At 41.7% G+C, this 19,243-nt stretch overlaps 1 protein-coding gene across 1 annotated transcript in view; it reads right to left on the reverse strand.

Moving 5' to 3' along the window:
• Window positions 1-19,243, reverse strand: part of LOC135697752 (hyaluronidase Tab y 2.0101-like) — a 104,488-nt gene that overhangs the window by 51,087 nt on the left and 34,158 nt on the right. The window lies entirely within an intron of this gene.

Genomic DNA, 19,243 nt, shown 5'->3' on the forward strand with positions numbered 1-19,243 from the left:
CGAGTATGGGAAGACTTCCCCTTCAAGACGGTTATGTTGGTTTGGGTGGGCGTACCTTGAATTCCAAGTAATCATCGAGAGAAGTCAATGTTTACAAAAGCTGTTAAGCCCAAATTCTAGCTCTATCTAGAAATGAATGTGTCGGAGTTCTTATACTGGTATGTGATGTAAACATTCAAGCGTGTAATCTTGTTTTTCTTTTCTCGTGAACTATCACCTTGAATGAAATGTTGCTTACAAAGATGAACAGTTGCATACAGTATTTGGAATATTTCATGAAACATCTCATAACTTTTCACGATCTATCATGTAAACCTGTATGATATTTGACGCTTCTTTTATGTGCATGGTACATCAAGTAAGGTCCCATCAGTCCTGAAAGTTTTTGCAGTTCTTAATGTTCTAGGAGCTGTTCAATCCATAAAGTCGGCGATAGCTACTTACCAGAATTTGTGATAATTCCTAAGAGCTCTAAACGTTGCTGGAGATCGAGAAGTTCTGAAAGTTCCTGTTTGTTTCAGAAGTTTTCAAAATAGTTACCAATACATTTTGAAGTTTTTGATGTTCCTGGAGCTCTGAGGATTGTCCAGTTCTTTTGCACAGGAACCTCCATTTACGAACCAAACCGAGGGTTCGTAACACGAATTAGTGCGTGAAACCTCGTTTTTTGGGATTTGCTTCTTAAAAAGAGGTTTTTGAAAATATTGCCAAAAACCTCACAATATGGGTATTTTTGGAATCTGGGTGACGTTTAGGGACCGCATCAAGTTCCGGTCCCTACACGTCACCCAGACTGTCAAAATGTGAAAATCAGAAAAAATAATACTAAATACCCCACAATATGGGTATTTTTGGATTCTGGGTGACGTGTAGGAACTGACAATCGATGACTGACGTTATTTTCAAATCCAATATGGCGGTTTCCGGTTGCAGAGTAACTGGGATATACTGTCAAATACCCCCCAATATGGGTGTTTTTGGAATCGGAGAGATGTGCAAGGACCGGAGCTCGATGTCTGATGCCATTTTGAAATTCAATATGGCGACTACCGGTTTCATAAAATCAGAAAAAAATACTGTTAAACAACCCACAATATGGGTATATTTGGAATCGGGTGAAGTGTTAGTACCGGAAACCCATGTATGAAGCCATTTTGACAAAGACTCCAGGTTACAGAAAAACTGGAAAATACTGTCAAATATCAAAATGGTGACTGTCTTGGATATCAAAATGATGACAGACATGAATTTCCGGTCCCTACACGTCAATCTGATTTCAAAGATTACCACATTGTGGGGTATTTGACAGAATTTCCAAGTTTTCCTTTAATCGGAAGCCGTCATCTTGGATTTAAAAATGGCATCAGACATGGATTTCTGATTCCTTCATGTCACACCGATTTCAAAAATACCCATATTGAGGGGTATTAGAATGTATTCTCTAGTTTTGCTGCTACCGGAAGCTGCCATCTTGGATTTCAAAGTGGCGTCAGACATTTGCGGTCCCTACACGATACCCCGATTCCAAAACTACCCCTTTTGTGGGGTGTTCGACAGTATTTTCCAGTTTTTCGGCAAATGGAAACCACCATCTTGGATTTCAAAATGGCGATAGACATCGATTTTGAGTTCCTACATGTCACTCCGATTTAAAAAATACTTATACCGTGGGGTATTTGACAGAATTTCCATGTTTTCTGTAACCGGGAGCCGCCATCTTGGATTTGAAAATGGCGTCAGACATTGATTTCCGATCCCTGCACGTCACTCCGATCCTAAAAATACCCACATTGTGAGCTATTTCACAGTATTACCATAGAGTCCCGAAGAAAATCATTATTATTTTTGGCTCACTCAGTACCAGAACAACGGTCCCAAGCAGTCCCAAGCTATTTCACTCACCCCTGCATGTTCTGCATGAATCCACACACCCCTGATGTTATCTGTCAAACTTTCATAGCGAATCAAAACAAACATAGTGTAGTAATAGAATTTCTACTAGAATAGGGTACGTTAATCGTTTGCTTGGGACTAATAGGCTACTAAAGTGGTGAGCCAATTTAAAATCGTTAGTTTCGTATTGATTGTTGGTATTACTCAGTTTCAAAAAATCGGAAAAAATCTCGTTATTTGGGATTTTCTTCGTAAAAAAAACCACGTTATTTGGGATTTACTTCGTAAAAAGAGCGACGTAAATTGAATATTGTGTAAAAAAAGACTTCGTAAACGGAGGTTTCAATGTATTAAATTGTTGTTAAGTTTGCAGTCTCTAGCTACACCACCAGAAATCAACAGCGAAAATTGATTTTACTCTCGTTCTAATGCGCACTACTTCCAACTCTAAGTATAACAATTAAAGGGCTGTGTCATTTTGCCGAAGATAGTTTTTCCGAAGAACGTTTCGCCGAAGAACATTTCACCAAATGGGTAATTTTGCCGAATAGGCATTTCTAAAATGTAATACATGGATTGCTTAAAAATTTCTGAAAACAGAACTGCTCATGTTCAAAAGAAGAAGAAGGAAGCATTATTTGAATAGCTTGCCAGGTTGAAAATATCGAACCATCTTAATCTTTTTTTGAAACTGATTTCAAAATTTACTAAGGCTTGAGAAAAATTCAAAACCTTAGAAAATGGCTTCCTCTTTGGCAAAATAACCTTCGTCGAAATGACCTTCGTCGAAATGACCTCCGTCGAAACGTCCTTCGGCGAAACGTCATTCGGCAAAACGTCCTTCGGCGAAACGTCCTTCGGTGAAACGTCCTTCGGCGAAACGTCCTTCGGCGAAACGTCCTTCGGCGAAACGTCCTTCGGCGAAACGTCCTTCGGCGAAACGTCCTTCGGCGAAACGTCCTTCGGCGAAACGTCCTTCGGCGAAACGTCCTTCGGCGAAACGTCCTTTGGTGAAACGTCCTTCGGCGAAACGTCCTACGGCAAAATGTCCCTCTCCCAACGTATAAAACGAGAATAAAATCAATTTGAGCTAGCTGGGTTTTCCAGGTTTCAGCTGTAGCGACAATACCAGCAGACAGGGTAACTTGGAACGTGTCTGTTATATTCTATAGTCAGATAAAAGACGTAAGGAAATTCCAAAGAGTTTCTGCAATTTTTCAAATGTTCATAGAACATCCCTGAAAATCATGAAGTTTTCCTCGAAGTTCTCTGAACTTCCTTGATATTATCTTGACTTCCCTGAATTTCACCGTACTTTTCTGAAGTTCTCGGAACATCTTAATGTTCCCACAACCTTCCTGAGGTAAATGGAACTGTATTGAAGTTTTTTCGAAGCTTTTGAAGCTACCCGGATGTTCACGGAACTTTCTGTAACATATTTTGACTCTGGATATTTCATATTTACCTGTTTTTTCCTGGAATTCTAGGAAGATTATGAAGATTTGACAATTTCATAAAAGTTCTTTAAAATTTCTGTAATTTACCTGAAGCTAATGGAACTGCCCTAAGGGTCTCTGATCTTTTTCCTTGAAGTTTTCGGAGTTTCTATAAAGTTCTTGAAATTCTCCTACAGCCCTTGGTATTGCCCTGAACTTTATACAATAGTTCAAAGAATCCCTAAGCTTCATTGTTAACCACTGGACTAGGGTGGTGCTCTGAAGTTTTCTGGACTACGCCTCCAAATTTTCCGGTATTTTCCTGAAGTTTCCCAAACTTACGGAACTTCATTTAAAGTGTTCCTTCATTTCGCTGATGTTCGTTCTTAAAGTTCATGGAATTTCCTTAACATTTTCTGAAATTTATGAAGTACTCGAAGTTTTCCTGCTTTTCTATGGACTCCTGTGAAGTTCTCTTAGATTTCCTGAAAATTTGTAACTTCCCTGGAGTTCTTTGAACTTCCCTGAAATTTACGGATCTTCTCTAAGGTTCCCTTAATTTTCCCAAATTCAAAATGAAATAATTTATGTTGATCTTGGATTTTCAATGAGGTTCTCTAACATTGCCAGAAGATCGTGGAACTGCCCATTAATTATCGAAACGTCTAGACTTTCCTGATGGTTTACGGGTTTTCATGATGTTATTCAAACTGCATGAAATATCACTGGACTTCTTCAAAGTTCTCTTGACTTCAGTATTCTAGAAAAGATCGCAGTTAATTACATTTTTATGAAATTCCTACATCTTCCTAGAAGTTCCCATGGTTTTCTAGAAGTTTTGAAAAGCTCCTTGAAGCTCGCGTAACTTTCCCTTAATCTTTCCAAAATTTATGGAATTCCCGGAAGTTTTTGGTGATTCTGCAGAGCCCTAAATTTTTTAATGTTCCAGATAATATTATGATATTCATATAGCTTCCCTGAAGATCCTGCAATGTCATTGAAATTTTCCGAACGTTCCTAAAATTCTCGGAATATTCCATAATTTCTCTCCTTGAATGTTGCAATTTACCTGAAGTTAATGGAACTGCTCTGAAGTTCTCTGATCATCCTCGAAGTACTTCGGAATTTTCCTGAATAAAATGAAACCATCTAAAAATCTCAGATCTTCCTCTGGATTTTTATGGAGATTTTAGAACTTCATAAAAGTTTTCGTCATTTTCTTGAAATTAATTGGAACTGTTTTGATGTTCTCTAATATTCGCTGAAGTCCTTGCATTTTATATGGTCTTAAATCAACCATTAAAAACATTGAAGGGAAGTCATATGTTCTCACATTATCTCGATGTTCATGCAATTTCCCTATCCTTTCCATAAATTTCATGGACCTCTCGCAACATTGCTAGAGTATTGCTTTAAAATTCCAGCATTTTTTTAAATTATTCCAGCTGTCATGAAATAAATGGCACTTTTCTGAAAACCTTTAAACATCTCTGAAGTACTTCTGGACTTCAGTGTAGTCTCCGTAATATTTCTAGTCCTTCACATATCCTGAAGTTTTTGAAATTCTTCTTCTTATTATTCTTTTTCTTCTTTTTCTTCTTCGCATTTCAAGCTTATTGCGTGCTCTCAACTTAGTGTTCTAGATGCACTTCCACAGTTGCTGCAACTTGATTGTGACTGAAATAAGGTGCATACAAGTAACCACAACTGTTAAGTGACAAATGTGCAACTAGGGTTATTAAATTGAGAGCTTTCGATGCCTGTTCGATGGCAAGTCTGATCATACTTCTATGCCCAGGGAAGTCGAGAAATTTTCCAACCCGAAAAAATCTTAGACCGAACCGGGAATCGAACCCAGCCACCTCCAGCATGGTCTTGCTTTGTAGCTGCGCCTTTACCGACTGAGCTAAGGGATGCCCCAAGTTTTTGAAATCTGTCGAGAAATAAATGGAACTGTCCTGAACACCTTTGAACATCCCTGAAGTTTTGTGAACTTCTGCGAAATTTCCATAATATTTCTGATGTTTTCATTAGTTATCTGCAGTTCTCTTAACTTTCCTGAAATTCCTGGAACTTCTTTGGGGTTCACGAAATTTAACAGTAGTTAATGGAGCTGTCTTGAATTTATCGGAACTGACTCTTACGGATCTTTAAACATACCCGAAGGTCTGGAACATCCCTGAAGTTATTGAAACTGCCGTTAAGATCTCTGAAAATCCCTAAAGGTCTCAAGAGCTAGCTCCTCTGAGGTACATGGATCTTCTTTAATGTTTCAAAAAATTTCCTCAAGTTCTCTCTTCTTTCAAGTTGTGTTGATTTCCCTGAAGTTCTCAGAAAATCTCTGAAATTTACAGAATATCTTTCTGCAATTTTCCCGAACCTAATGGATCCACTTTAATATTCTTGATGCTTCCCGCAGTTTGTTTATGCAGCTTCCATGATTTTTTCGGCATTTCCTTTAAATCCTCGGAATGTCTTTAAAGTTTCTACAATTTTTGTGAAGATCTTTAATCTTTCCTGAAGTTCACGGAACTTCCCTGATGATCTTGCAGTCCTTGGGATCATGTTCCTGGAATTGCTCTGAAATTAATGCAAATGCTCCAATGATCCCTAAACTTTCCTGAAATTCTCAGAACTTCCGTGAATATGTTAGATCTTCTGTGCAGTTCCCGAAATGTATCTTGCTAGTGCATTGGGGCCATTTTTGACCTGGAAATACTGTGTGATTTTTTCCTAACGCATTAGGAAGGTTAAGGTCAACAAACTTCCCTGAAGTTCATTGTACTATCCTTATACACTTAGAAATAACTTATTTTACACGTGACGGAATCCATCTTTGACATAAAGGATGAGACGTAAACAAACATGTCATGTAATATTAAGTGCTCCGAGACTGAAAAGTTTGTTGCTCAACGAAAAGTACGTTTGATTGAGCTATATTTCTCAAATTTACGTCAAAATTGACGCTCGTATATGTCACTCTCAGAGCACCTACATTTACATGATTTTTCTAAGTGTGTAGATTATCGGAACTTGTTTCGAGGATCACTTTTAGATGAATTTATTTTCAAATGATTGTTAATTACCTCGGGCGGATCAATATTGTTCACCTTCAGGAGCGAATGTAGTTAAAATAATAATAATCGGTCTTCGGAGCTGGTTACTCATGGGGTAACGATGAGTAACGACCATGAGAGGCCAGGAATTAACATCAGAATTGTTTTCCTCGAAATTTCCTTCGAATTCTACCCAAAACTCAGATTTAATTATTCTGGGCTGTGAAGTTGACCAGGAGTCGGGTTGGAATCGGAGACAATATTGAAGTATCAGAAGTCAAAATCAGAGGTTTTGTTATTATTCCTCCGATACAACGCCATTGGCTGTGATTCCGGGCCTAGGTCCTACCAAAAATTCCCATGATCCTATCAGCTCCGCAGCTCTGGAATTATCTCCTTTGAAATACTGCTTAAAATTCCGATGAAATTTTCCTCAAAATTTTGGAGACTGTAATCCTGTTCACAAACTCCGTGGTATTATCCTTCGAAGATCAGAACTACCTTGGATTTCTGTTCATAACTACTACTATTAATACTTCTTTAGATTTCTTCTTAGTAATCGCTTTGTTATCTGCCCTTGGTATGCTGTCCAATAATTGATGTTCTCCTTAGAGTTCCTTTTGATCTGCTTTCATATTAAGCTTACCTTGGAATTATTACCGTAATTCTCTTATAATTCATGTCACTTCTCAGAGTTCCATGACTTCTCATTTCCTGGGCTTCTACTAACTGTGCCGATTGAATTCTCCTCATAATTATCGTGAGCTTCTATTCAACCTACCCTTGGTATTCTCCGAAGAATTTGCCTGAAGTTGTATTTGCAAAGCCCATGGAATACTTTTCAAAATCATCTTGAAACGGAATTGCTTAAGGATTCTTTTCAGAATTCCCTAGAGGTCTCTGCAGGGGTGCAGGACAAAAGGTCGAAGGGACAAAAGGTTGAATGAACCAAAGGTCGAAGTGGAGAGAAGGTTGAAGTGGAAAAAAGGTCGAAGTGGAAAAAAGGTCGATATGAGCCAAAGGTCAAAATGGACAAAATTTCGAATGGGAAAAAAGGTCGAAATGGACAAAACGTCGAAGTCGACAAAAACGTCGAAGTCGACAAAAGGTCAAAATGGACAAAAGGTCGAATGAACAAAAGGTTGAATTGGACAAAAGGTTGTAGTTGACAAAAGGTCGAAGTGGACAAATGGTCGAAATGGGCTTCTACTAACAGTATCAATTGATTTCTCCTCATAATTATCGTAAACTTCTATTCAAGCTACCCTTGGTATTCTCCAAAGAATTTGCCTGAAGTTGTATTTGCAAAGCCCATGGAATACTTTTCAAAATCACTTTGAAACGGAATTGCTAAGGATGCTTTTCAAAATTCCCTAGAGATCTCTGCTGAGGTGTAGGACAAAAAGTCGAAGGAACAAAAGGTCGAACGGACAAAAGGTTGAACGGACAAAAGGTCGAACGGACAAAAGGTCGAAGGGACAAAAGGTCAAATAAACCAATGGTCGAAGTGGAAAAAAATGTCGAATGAGCCAAAGGTCAAAATGGACAAAATTTCGAATGGGAAAAAAGGTCGAAATTGACAAAACATCGAAGTCAACATGGACAAAAGGTTGAATGAACAAAAGGTTGAATTGCACAAAAGGTTGTAGTTGACAAAAGGTCGAAGGGGACAAAAGGTCGAAATTGACAAAAAGTCGAAATGGAAAAGTGGTCGAAATGGAAAAAAAAGGTTGAAATGGATAATGTGTTGAATTGTTGGAGGATAAAATGGGTGGCTAAATCTCAAATATTTTTCCTTCTTTAGATTGTGAGCAGTTATTTGGAAAATTAAGATAAAAAATAGTTACTGTGCGTGCCACGGCATTTTAAGAGACAAATGACTGCCGTTCTCTAGAATATATTCTTTTTTCAATCATGAGAGTATTATTAAAAAAATTGTTCGGACTCTAAGCGTAAATTTTCTAAACATTATGTTGTAAATTTAAAGCTTTATCCACTTCTTTTAGACTTTTTGTTCATTTTGACTTTTTGTCCACTTCGATCTTTTATCCATGTTCGCCGCAACAGCCCCTCGTACTGAGTAACACAAACGGTACCTAACGCGCGACCCACTACACCCAGCGGTGGTTCCGGGAAGCATGATCCGTCAAACGGAATGACGGGAGAAATTGTGAGAGAGTAAGAGAATGATAAACTGATAATAGAAAGGAAAACAAGTCGGATTATATAGTGAATTGGATGTAATCTATTATCATTGAATCGGTAAATTTATTGAACTAATAATAATAATGAAAAATTACACTTAAAACTAACTTACAGGCTTATATATATACATATATTAGAATTGTGAACTCTGTTGTGGATAAAAATAACATTGAAATTGGAGACTAAAATTGTAAGTTAAATCCTAAGTTTAGTACTGGAACCAATCCTAAAATTAAATATATTTATAGCTTGAAGCTGACAAACACTCACAAAAAAGAGTTGTTTTTTGCTGGAAGAAACTCCATCGAATCTATCCCAACAGATTCTTCAAGAATTTTACCCGCAAAGTGATGAGTCTACAGTCGATCGTTCGGCAAACCCGCTCGCGGACGAGGGTCATCCAACAGACAAAAAATAACCTCACCAAAGGTGATGGCGATCAAGTGTCGAATTGTTCATCGGAGGATTCGTTCGTTGCATCGATGGTCGATAACGACGGTGGAGATTTGCATGAATGTATCGGATGTGATCGGCCGAACAACGCAGAGCGGTACATGGTACAGTGTCAGACTTGTAATCGCTGGTACCACTTTACATGCGCCAACGTCAACACGGAAGTGGTACGTACAGCCAGTTTCTCATGTGAGACTTGTGTGTCGAATGTTCGCGGACCAACACTGAGTCTAATTAGTGGGATTTCGGACACCTCCAGTGTTCGTAAGGCTAGACTGGATCGTGAAATGCAGCGCCTGGACGAAGAGCAGAAATTGCTGGAGGATTTGAACCGAGAGCGGATCGAAAAGGAACGAGCTTTGGTCGAACGAGAACTTCGGGCAAAGCTGGAGCAAGGGAAACAGTATATCGCTCGGAAGCATGAGTTGCTGAACCGGCAAGATGACGACGAGGCAAGAAGTGTACGCAGTATGCGGAGCAGTCAGAGGAGTGCGAAGCGAACAGAAGATTGGGTAAAGCAGACCGACGTAGTCGAGAGTTCCGGCAAGGTTGTCGTTGTACAGACACCTGAGTCAACGTCTGCGAATGCTGATCAACTGGCAGATGCATGTCCGGGCAAAACGCAGGCAGTACATCCCTCTTCAACGCCGTTGAAGACAACTGCACCCGTTGTTTCTCAAGCCTTCGGTGATGACAGGATAGGTACGGGATTAGAGGTCGAATCAATCCCGCGGACCTTGGGAAGCATTTCAATCGATGAACCTGAGGATTCTCTTGAGGATGTAGTTGGCTCTTCCGTAATCAAGCCGGATCAGATCAAGAACCCGCCAGATTTGCCCCTCGTGGATCTCCAGCCGTATGCAAAGTTTCTGAAGGTTGAAGAAGTAGCTTCGAGCACTGGAGCGGTTCGGAAGTCAAATGTCCACTGTTACAAACGATGGAGCGTTGAAACTGGTGAGCTACGCAAGCAGAACGCACTAGAGCTGGAACGACCAGAAGCTGAAAACCGAATATTCAAGGATCTGATGTCGAAACACGAATTGGACATCGACACGAGGCGTAAACGAGAGGTAGAGCTGGTGAACAAGATCAAGGCATTGGAGTTGCAGTACTTCAGCGAATTGAAACGGATTCGTGAATCGGAAGAAGGTTTGCAGTCCCAGATCAAGCTCTTGGAAACGCAACACGGCGAGGAAATAGAGCGGATACGGAAATCGGAGGCAGGTTTACGTATCCAGCAAGAAAGTCGTCACAATCTTCAACAAGCAGCACTCCAGGATATGATCAAATTCCTGGACAAAAGGAATGGTGGAGACATAGAGCGGCTGCGTACTTCGGAGGTAGATTTGCGCAAGCAGCTCGAGCAGCGTAATAAGGATTGTGAAGCACTGCACCACCAGGTCGCAGAACTGGAGAACGAGATTAGCTGTCTACGAGGAATGGAACAAAGGTGGCAGTCTGAACTAGATGCCGCAAAACAACGAGAATTTGAAGCAGTACGATTGCGGAAGCAAGCGGAGAAGGACTATTGGGCGCTGCGCGACGAAGTTCTGGAAGTACAACAAGACGTTAACTTGGTAGGCAACGAATGGCAACCGTTGGTAAGTGATTGTAATCCTTCGCCAGTAGGTCTCTCAAACAATAGAACCGAAAACTCTCATGTAAATAGCTTGTCAGGAAACAATCAGCATCCTAGTCATCCTTATCCACCTCCTCCCTCACTTTTGGACAATGAAGTTCCACCTAGTAGACAACGGGAGAACTTCGGGGAATCAGGGGTTCCACAAATTCACCCGCAGTTGGTTCCAAATCGGGGTTTTGCATCAAATAACGCATTCGGGAATTTCGGACTATCTAATCAGCAGTTAGCAGCTAGACAAGTAGTTACTAAGGAGCTACCAGTCTTCACTGGGGATCCGGTAGATTGGCCGCTTTTCATAAGCAGCTACCAAAATTCGACGGAGATTTGCGGTTACTCCAACGCGGAAAACCTTCTGCGGTTGCAACGTAGCCTCAGGGGTTCTGCCAAGGAAGCAGTCAGCAGTTTCTTACTCCATCCGTCAACAGTACACCAGATTATGTCGACCTTACAGCAGTTGTACGGACGACCGGAACAAATCGTCAATAACATGATTGCGAAGGTTCGAGGAACTCCATCACCAAAGGCGGATCGGTTGGAAACGCTTGTGAGTTTTGGACTTGTGGTGCAAAATCTCTGCGGGCATTTAAAAGCTGTCGGGTTGGAAAGACATCTGTCGAATCCAATTCTTCTGCAAGAACTGGTTGACAAGTTGCCAGCAACGGCGAAGTTTAGTTGGGCACTTTACCAAGAGCAGGCTCCAGTGGTAGATTTGAGTGTCTTCAGCGACTACATGGCAAAGATATCTTCAGCAGCGAGCGGTGTAACACAGCTTGTGAGCTGTTCTCAGAAGGTTTCGAAAGAAGAACGGAGTAAGCCGAAAGAGAGATCGTTCGTGAACACGCACATGTCGACGGATCAACGGAAGGGGAAGCGTCGTGAGGATGCAAAGAATAGTGGATCCAGTGAAACAATGCAGAAATCAAGAGATGCTGCTACGCGTTACGGCAAATCATGTTCAGTTTGCAACATAGACAGTCACGAGATTGAAATTTGCACGGCATTCAAAAGTCTAGACTTAGATGGCAGATGGAAAGCAGTAAAAGCAAACAAGCTGTGTGCACGATGCCTCACTTCACATGCACGTTGGCCTTGCAAAGGAGAGGTTTGTGGGATCAACGATTGCCCGAAGCGACATCACCGTTTGCTACATTTCGAACCGCTAGTGGAGTCGAAATCCACCAGTGCGGTAGTAACTGTGCATCGTCAGCTGTCTTCATCAACACTCTTTCGAATCCTACCAGTTACATTGTTCGGACAAAAAGGCCAACTTGACACCTACGCATTCCTCGACGACGGATCGTCAGTGACACTTGTAGAGCGGTCAATCGCAGACGCTCTTGGAGCCTACGGAGATGTGGAGACTTTGCACCTTCAATGGACTGGAGGCGTCAACAAGAAGATAACTGGAACAGAAGTCGTCACAATGGAGATTTCAGAAACGGGTGAAAGCAAACGGTTCAAACTATCCGAGGCATACACTGTCGAGAATCTCGGACTACCACGACAAACCGTGGATTTTGAAGAACTCGCAACACGGTTCGTTCATCTTAGCAACCTTCCGGTGAAGAGTTTCGAATCCGCTGCGCCAGGAATACTCATTGGACTGAGTAATGCTCATCTGCTAGCTACACTGAAACTGCGGCAGGGCAAGTCGAACGAGCCGATTGCAACGAAGACCAGGATTGGCTGGGCAGTATGCGGCAGTCTGCGGAAGCCAGAAGCTAATACGTTGCATAGACAACTTCATATGAATGCTGAATCGATAAACGCTGATCTTCACGAGTACGTTCGGCATTTCTTCGACATCGAGAGTCTTGGTGTAGCGGTTGTGCCAGCCGTGAAAGGAGTAGAAGAACAACGCGCTTACAAGATTCTAGAAGAAACTACGAGACGGTTAGACTGTGGGAAGTACGAAACAGGCCTGCTCTGGAAGCATGACTATGTAGAGTTTCCAGATAGCAGGTCTATGGCTGAACGACGCTTCAAGTGTCTTGAAAAACGTTTGGCACGGAATCCAGACCTGTACGACAGCGTCCGTCGACAAATATCCGACTTCAAAGCCAAGGGCTACATACGCGAAGCAACGAAGGAAGAACTCGAAGAATTCGACCTACGGCGCACATGGTTCTTGCCGATTGGAGTGGTGGTCAACGAGAAGAAACCTGGTAAAATAAGAGTAATCTGGGATGCAGCAGCGAAGGTGGAAGGCGTATCGTTGAACTCAATGCTGCTCAAAGGTCCGGATCTTTTGACGCCGTTATTGTCCGTAATGTTTCCGTACCGGGAACGCCAAGTCGCAGTATCAGCAGACGTCAAGGAGATGTTCCTGCAAATGTTGATTAGAAAACAGGACCGCAGCGCTTTGCTGTTCCCCTACAGGGACTCCCCCGAGGTACCGATGAGCATCATGGTCTCCGATGTAGCAATATTCGGAGTGGCCTGCTCCCCAACGCACTCGCAGTACATTAAGAATATGAACGCATCAGAGCACGAACTGGACCTACCAAGAGGAGCAGCGGCAGTGAAGAAGAGACACTATGTGGATGACTACGTGGACAGTTTCGATACAGCGGAAGAAGCGTTCGAGGTTGCCAAGGAAGTGATCGAAGTGCACAGAAGAGCTGGATTCCATATCCGAAATTGGATGTCAAGCAACAGGACCGTACTGAGCAAGTTAGGAGAGGAGAACCTGAAGAAATCGAAAGTCATGTTACCGGATAAGGAGGTTAGATTCGAGCGAGTGCTGGGAATGGCGTGGTTGCAAGAAGAGGACGTCTTCGTATTTTCGCTGCAATTTTGTGAGAAAGTGCGAAAGCTGGTAGACGGTACTACGATTCCCACAAAACGGGAGATGCTACGACTCGTCATGAGTATATTTGACCCTTTGGGATTGGTGGCATCATTTGTAATCCACGGGAAAATCCTAATTCAAGAAGTATGGCGGACGGACACGGATTGGGACGACAGGATTCCAATGGAGATCGCTACGCGCTGGATGGATTGGATAGCGGTACTCAAGAAGCTTGAAGAACTGCATATTCCTCGTTGCTACTTTCCGAACTACGATCCGGATAGTTTCAAATCTCTGGAGCTTCACGTGTTTGTGGACGCTAGTGAACAAGCCTTTGCAGCGGTTGGATACTTCCGCATAATAGACAACGGTCGTATCAGAGTCGCTTTAGTCTCGTCGAAGACGAAAGTGGCACCACTTCGAGAACTGTCGATACCACGACTAGAATTGATGGCAGCGTTGCTGGGAGCTCGTTTGCGGAGAACTATTGAGCAAAATCATTCGTTGAAGATACGGAAAACCTGCTTTTGGAGTGACTCATCGACCGTCTGTTCGTGGATCAAATCGGATGTTCGACGATATCGCCAGTTCGTTGCCTTCAGGGTTAACGAAATACTGAACCTGTCGAGCGTTGACGAATGGCAGTGGATTTCGACTAAGGTCAATGTGGCTGACGAGGCCACCAAGTGGGGTAAAGGTCCCGCTTGCAATGTTGACAGTCGCTGGTTTCAGGGGCCTGACATCCTGTACAACGTCGAAACAGAATGGACGGTGGCTCCAGAAGAAGACACAGATGAAAGTGACAAGGAATTACGGGAGGCGTTCGTATGCAGCCATCTGGTCAGACAACTGGTGATAGACGCTGACAGATTTTCAAAATTCGAACGACTGTTGCGTTCTACAGCATATGTTCACCATTTCGTCTCTAGTCTGCATCCCTCGAGAAGTAGATCTACGGATACTGTAGGGATCACCAGTGTAGATTTGCAGAAGGCAGAAAGAACGTTATGGTCGAGTGCGCAATCTGAGGCATTTCCGGATGAAGTAGCGATCTTGAAGAAGAATCAAGAAGAAAATAATACACGTGGGAAGCAGTTAGGAACATCAAGCCATCTTGTGAAGCTGTCTCCATTCGCTGACGAGTACGGGGTGTTACGAGTAGGCAGTCGGGCTGCAGAAGCGCAGGTTCTATCCTACGATACGAAGTTTCCCATCATCCTACCAAGAAACCATCGCATTACGGAGTTGCTGTTGGATTACTATCACCGGAAATATGGTCACGCAAATGACGAAACCATAGTCAACGAGATGCGACAGAAGTTTTATGTGCCTCGGCTGCGAGTAGAGATACGGTTATCCAGGAAACGCTGTATGTGGTGCCGCATACACAAAGCGATACCGGTTACTCCAAAAATGGGGCCATTACCAGCGGTGCGATTGGAACCCTTTGTACGACCCTTCACCTATGTGGGCGTAGACCTCTTCGGCCCATATTTGGTGAAAGTTGGAAGAACCGTGGCGAAACGATGGGTCTGCCTTTTCACCTGTCTAACTATTAGGGCAATTCACCTCGAGGTGGTTGCCAGTCTATCAACCGATGCGTGCAAGAAGGCTGTAAGGAGGTTCATAGCACGACGGGGTGCGCCCTTGGTAATTTACTCCGACAACGGTACGAATTTTGTGGGAGCAAGCCGAGAGCTGATGGATGAAATCGACAAGATAAACAACGAATTGGGCAGTACTTTCACTAACGCTCACACACAGTGGAGATTCAACCCTCCGGCCGCTCCTCACATGGGGGGCTGTTGGGAAAGAATGGTTCGCGCCGTGAAATCAGCACTAGGATCGGTTCCAGTAGTGCGGAAGTTAGATGACGAGTCTTTCGCTACGGTACTAACAGAAGCCGAAAGTATGGTCAATTCCAGACCACTTACATTCGTTCCTCTAGAAACAGCTGATCATGAATCCTTGACCCCCAATCATTTTTTGCTCCTGAGCTCAAACGGTGTGCGAGAACCGGAGAAGTTCCCGACGGATGCAGGAATGGCGTTGAGGAATAGTTGGAACTTGGTGAAACACACTCTTGACAACTTCTGGCGTCGATGGGTGGTTGAATACCTACCAACCATCATTCGACGGACAAAGTGGTTTCGAGACGTACAACCGATCAAGGAAGGAGATCTTGTGCTCGTGGTTGACGAGAACGTTAGGAATCGGTGGTTACGAGGACGAGTAATTCGAACGATTCCGGGGAAGGATGGAGTGACTCGTCGAGCGGAAGTGCAGACATCAGGAGGGATATTGAAGAGACCTGTTACGAAGTTGGCTGTGCTGGACGTGACAAGTTCTGGTGACGCCCAACCGGAAGTTATGGCGACACGGGGGGGAGGATGTTCGCCGCAACAGCCCCTCGTACTGAGTAACACAAACGGTACCTAACGCGCGACCCACTACACCCAGCGGTGGTTCCGGGAAGCATGATCCGTCAAACGGAATGACGGGAGAAATTGTGAGAGAGTAAGAGAATGATAAACTGATAATAGAAAGGAAAACAAGTCGGATTATATAGTGAATTGGATGTAATCTATTATCATTGAATCGGTAAATTTATTGAACTAATAATAATAATGAAAAATTACACTTAAAACTAACTTACAGGCTTATATATATACATATATTAGAATTGTGAACTCTGTTGTGGATAAAAATAACATTGAAATTGGAGACTAAAATTGTAAGTTAAATCCTAAGTTTAGTACTGGAACCAATCCTAAAATTAAATATATTTATAGCTTGAAGCTGACAAACACTCACAAAAAAGAGTTGTTTTTTGCTGGAAGAAACTCCATCGAATCTATCCCAACAATCCATTTGACCTTTTGTCAAATAGAACTTTCGTTCATTCGACCTTTTTCCTGTTCGACCTTTTGTTCATTCAATCTTTTTACCCTCAAAGCTCAATTAGACTTTTTGTCCTTAATTTGTTTTTCGACAAGTGGTTGAAATGGACAAATTGTCGAAGGGAAAAAAAAGGTCGAATTGAACTTAGATGGACAAATGGTCCAAAAGGATTATAGGTTGAAGTGCACAAAAGATGAAATGGACAAATGGTTGAAATAGACAAGAGGTCGAAGTGGACAAAATTTCGAATGGAAAAAAGGTCGAAATGCACGAATGAACAAAAAGTCGAATAAACAAAATGTTGAAGTGCACAAAAAGTCGAAGCGGACAAAAGGTCGAAATGGACAAATGGTCGGAATGGACAAAATTTCGAATGGATAAAGGGTCGAAATGCGTAATGTGGTAAAATTGTTGAAGGATTAAATGGATGTCTAACTCTGAAATATGTTTGGAAAACTACGAAAACAAATAATTAATTAGTGCATGTCATGGCAATTTAAAAGACAAATAACTGAAGAGGTTTTTGAGGGTGTTGATTTATTTCCTTAAATTCCGTTTCAATTGTAACAATTAAAACGGAATTAAAAGGAAGTAAATTAACATACTCAAAAAGCTCTTCATATAGGGTTTCCGTTCAGAAGTTCGACAAAGTTAAAAGATTTACAAATAACTGCCTATCTCTAGAATATATGCCTTCTTCATATCATTCTTGTTGGTTACGCTACGTCGAATTGCCCGTCGGACCCGATGCGCCCCGATAGTAACGGTGCTGAACATCCCACGTCAACAGCGACTCGGACGAATATGAAGCTAGTGAAGAAACAACCAAAACCAACATCAAGGGAACAAAAGACGTAAAGGAGAAAAAGGTGGACTGAGTGAAAAATTGCAAGACGTGACGAACGGCGTGCTAAAATTTATCCTGCTATTTACACATTATTAAACTATCTTAATATCAAACCTTCTTATATTTGAACTTATCTACTTACGAGCGATCGGCTTATACAGAAATTCATTAGGTACTAGTTGTTAAAGTGAATTCTTGTCTCTCAAACTGCAATTCAACCTTTTGACCATTCGGCCTTTAGTTGACCTAAGCTCACTTTGACAATTTGTCCATACGACCTTTTGTCCTTCTAAGTTCAATTCGACCTTTTGTCCCTCTAAGTTCAATTCGACCTTTGCCCCTTTGATATTTTGTCCCTTTAAGTTCAATTCGACCTTGTGACCATTCGACCTTTACTTCCTCTAAGTTCAATTCAACCATTTGTCCATACGACCTTTTTTCCTTCTAAGTTCAATTCAACCTTTTGTCCGTCTAAGTTTTATTCGACCTTTTGACCATTCGACCTTTAGTCCTTCTTAGTTAAACTCGCCGATTTGTCCATTCGACTTGTGTCCATCTAAGTTCAATTAGACCTTTTGTCCCTATAAGTTAAATTCGACCTGTCGACCATTCGTCCTTTAGTTGCTCTTAGTTCCATTCGACCAATTGTCAATACGACCTTTTGTCCTTCTAAGGTCAATTAGAACTTTTGTCCGTCTAAGTTAAGTTCAATTCTATCTTTTGTCCCTTTGATCTTTTGTCCCCATTAATTTAAATTCGTCCTTTTGACCATTAGACCCTTCTAAGTTCAATTCAACCATTTGTCCATACGACCTTTTATCCTTCTGAGTTCAATTCAACCTTTTGCCCCTTCAAGTTCAATTCAACCTTTTGACGATTCGACATTTAGTCCTTCTAAGTTAAATTCGACGATTTGTCCATTCGACTTGTGTCCATCTAAGTTCAATTCGACCTTTTGTCCCTATAAGTTAAATTCGACCTTTCGACCATTCGACCTTTAGTTGCTCTAAGTTCCATTCGACTAATTGTCAGTACGACCTTTAGTTACTCTAAGTTTATTTTCGACAATTTGTCCATATGACAATTTGTCCATACGACAATTTGTCCATACGATAATTTGTCCATATGACCTTTTGTCCTACTGAGTTCAATTTGATCTTTTGCCCCTCTAAGTTCAATTCAACCTTTTAACCATTCAACCTTTAGTCCTTCTTAGTTAAATTCGACGATTTGTCCATTCGACTTTTGTCCGTCTTAGTTCAATTCGAATTTTAGTTGCTCTAAGTTCAATTCGATCTTTTGTCCCTTTGATCTTTTGTCACTCGAAGTTCAATTCGACCTTTAGTTGCTTTAAGTTCCATTCGACCATTTGTTTATACGACCTTTTGTCCTTCTGAGTTCAATTTGACCTTTTGTCCGTTTAAGTTCAATTCGACCTTTTGTCCTTCTAAGTTCAATTCGAACGTTTGTCCGTCTAAGTTCAATTAGGCTTTTGGTTCCTCTAAGTTTGATTCAATCTTTTGTCCCTTTGACCTTTTGTCCTTTTAAGTTAAATTCGACCTTTTGACCATTCGACCTTTAGTTGCTCGAAGTTCCATTAGACCATTTGTCCATGCGACCTTTTGTCCTTCTAAGTTCAATTCGACCTTTTGTTCGTTTAAGTTCAATTCGACCTTTTGTACCTCTAAGTTCAATTCGATATTTTGTCCCTCTAAGTTTAATTCGACGTTTAGTTCCTCTAAGTTCAATTCAACCATTTGTCCATACAACCTTTTGTCTTTCTGAGTTCAATTCAACCTTTTGCCCCTCTAAGTTCAATTCAAGCTTTTGACCATTCGACCTTTGGTCCTTCTAAGCTAAATTGACCATTCGACCTTTAGTTGCTCGAAGTTCCATTAGACCATTTGTCCATTTGACTTTTTGTCCGTTTAAGTTCAAGTCGACCTTTTGTCGCTATAAGTCAAATTTGACCTTTCGACCATTCGACCTTTCGTTGCTCTAAGTTCCATTCGACCAACT

The sequence above is a fragment of the Ochlerotatus camptorhynchus genome, unplaced genomic scaffold, assembly GCF_037179485.1.
Source record: "Ochlerotatus camptorhynchus isolate MF236.1 unplaced genomic scaffold, CSIRO-AGI_Acam_v1.1 ptg000077l, whole genome shotgun sequence".
Classification (NCBI taxonomy): Eukaryota; Metazoa; Arthropoda; class Insecta; order Diptera; family Culicidae; genus Ochlerotatus; species Ochlerotatus camptorhynchus.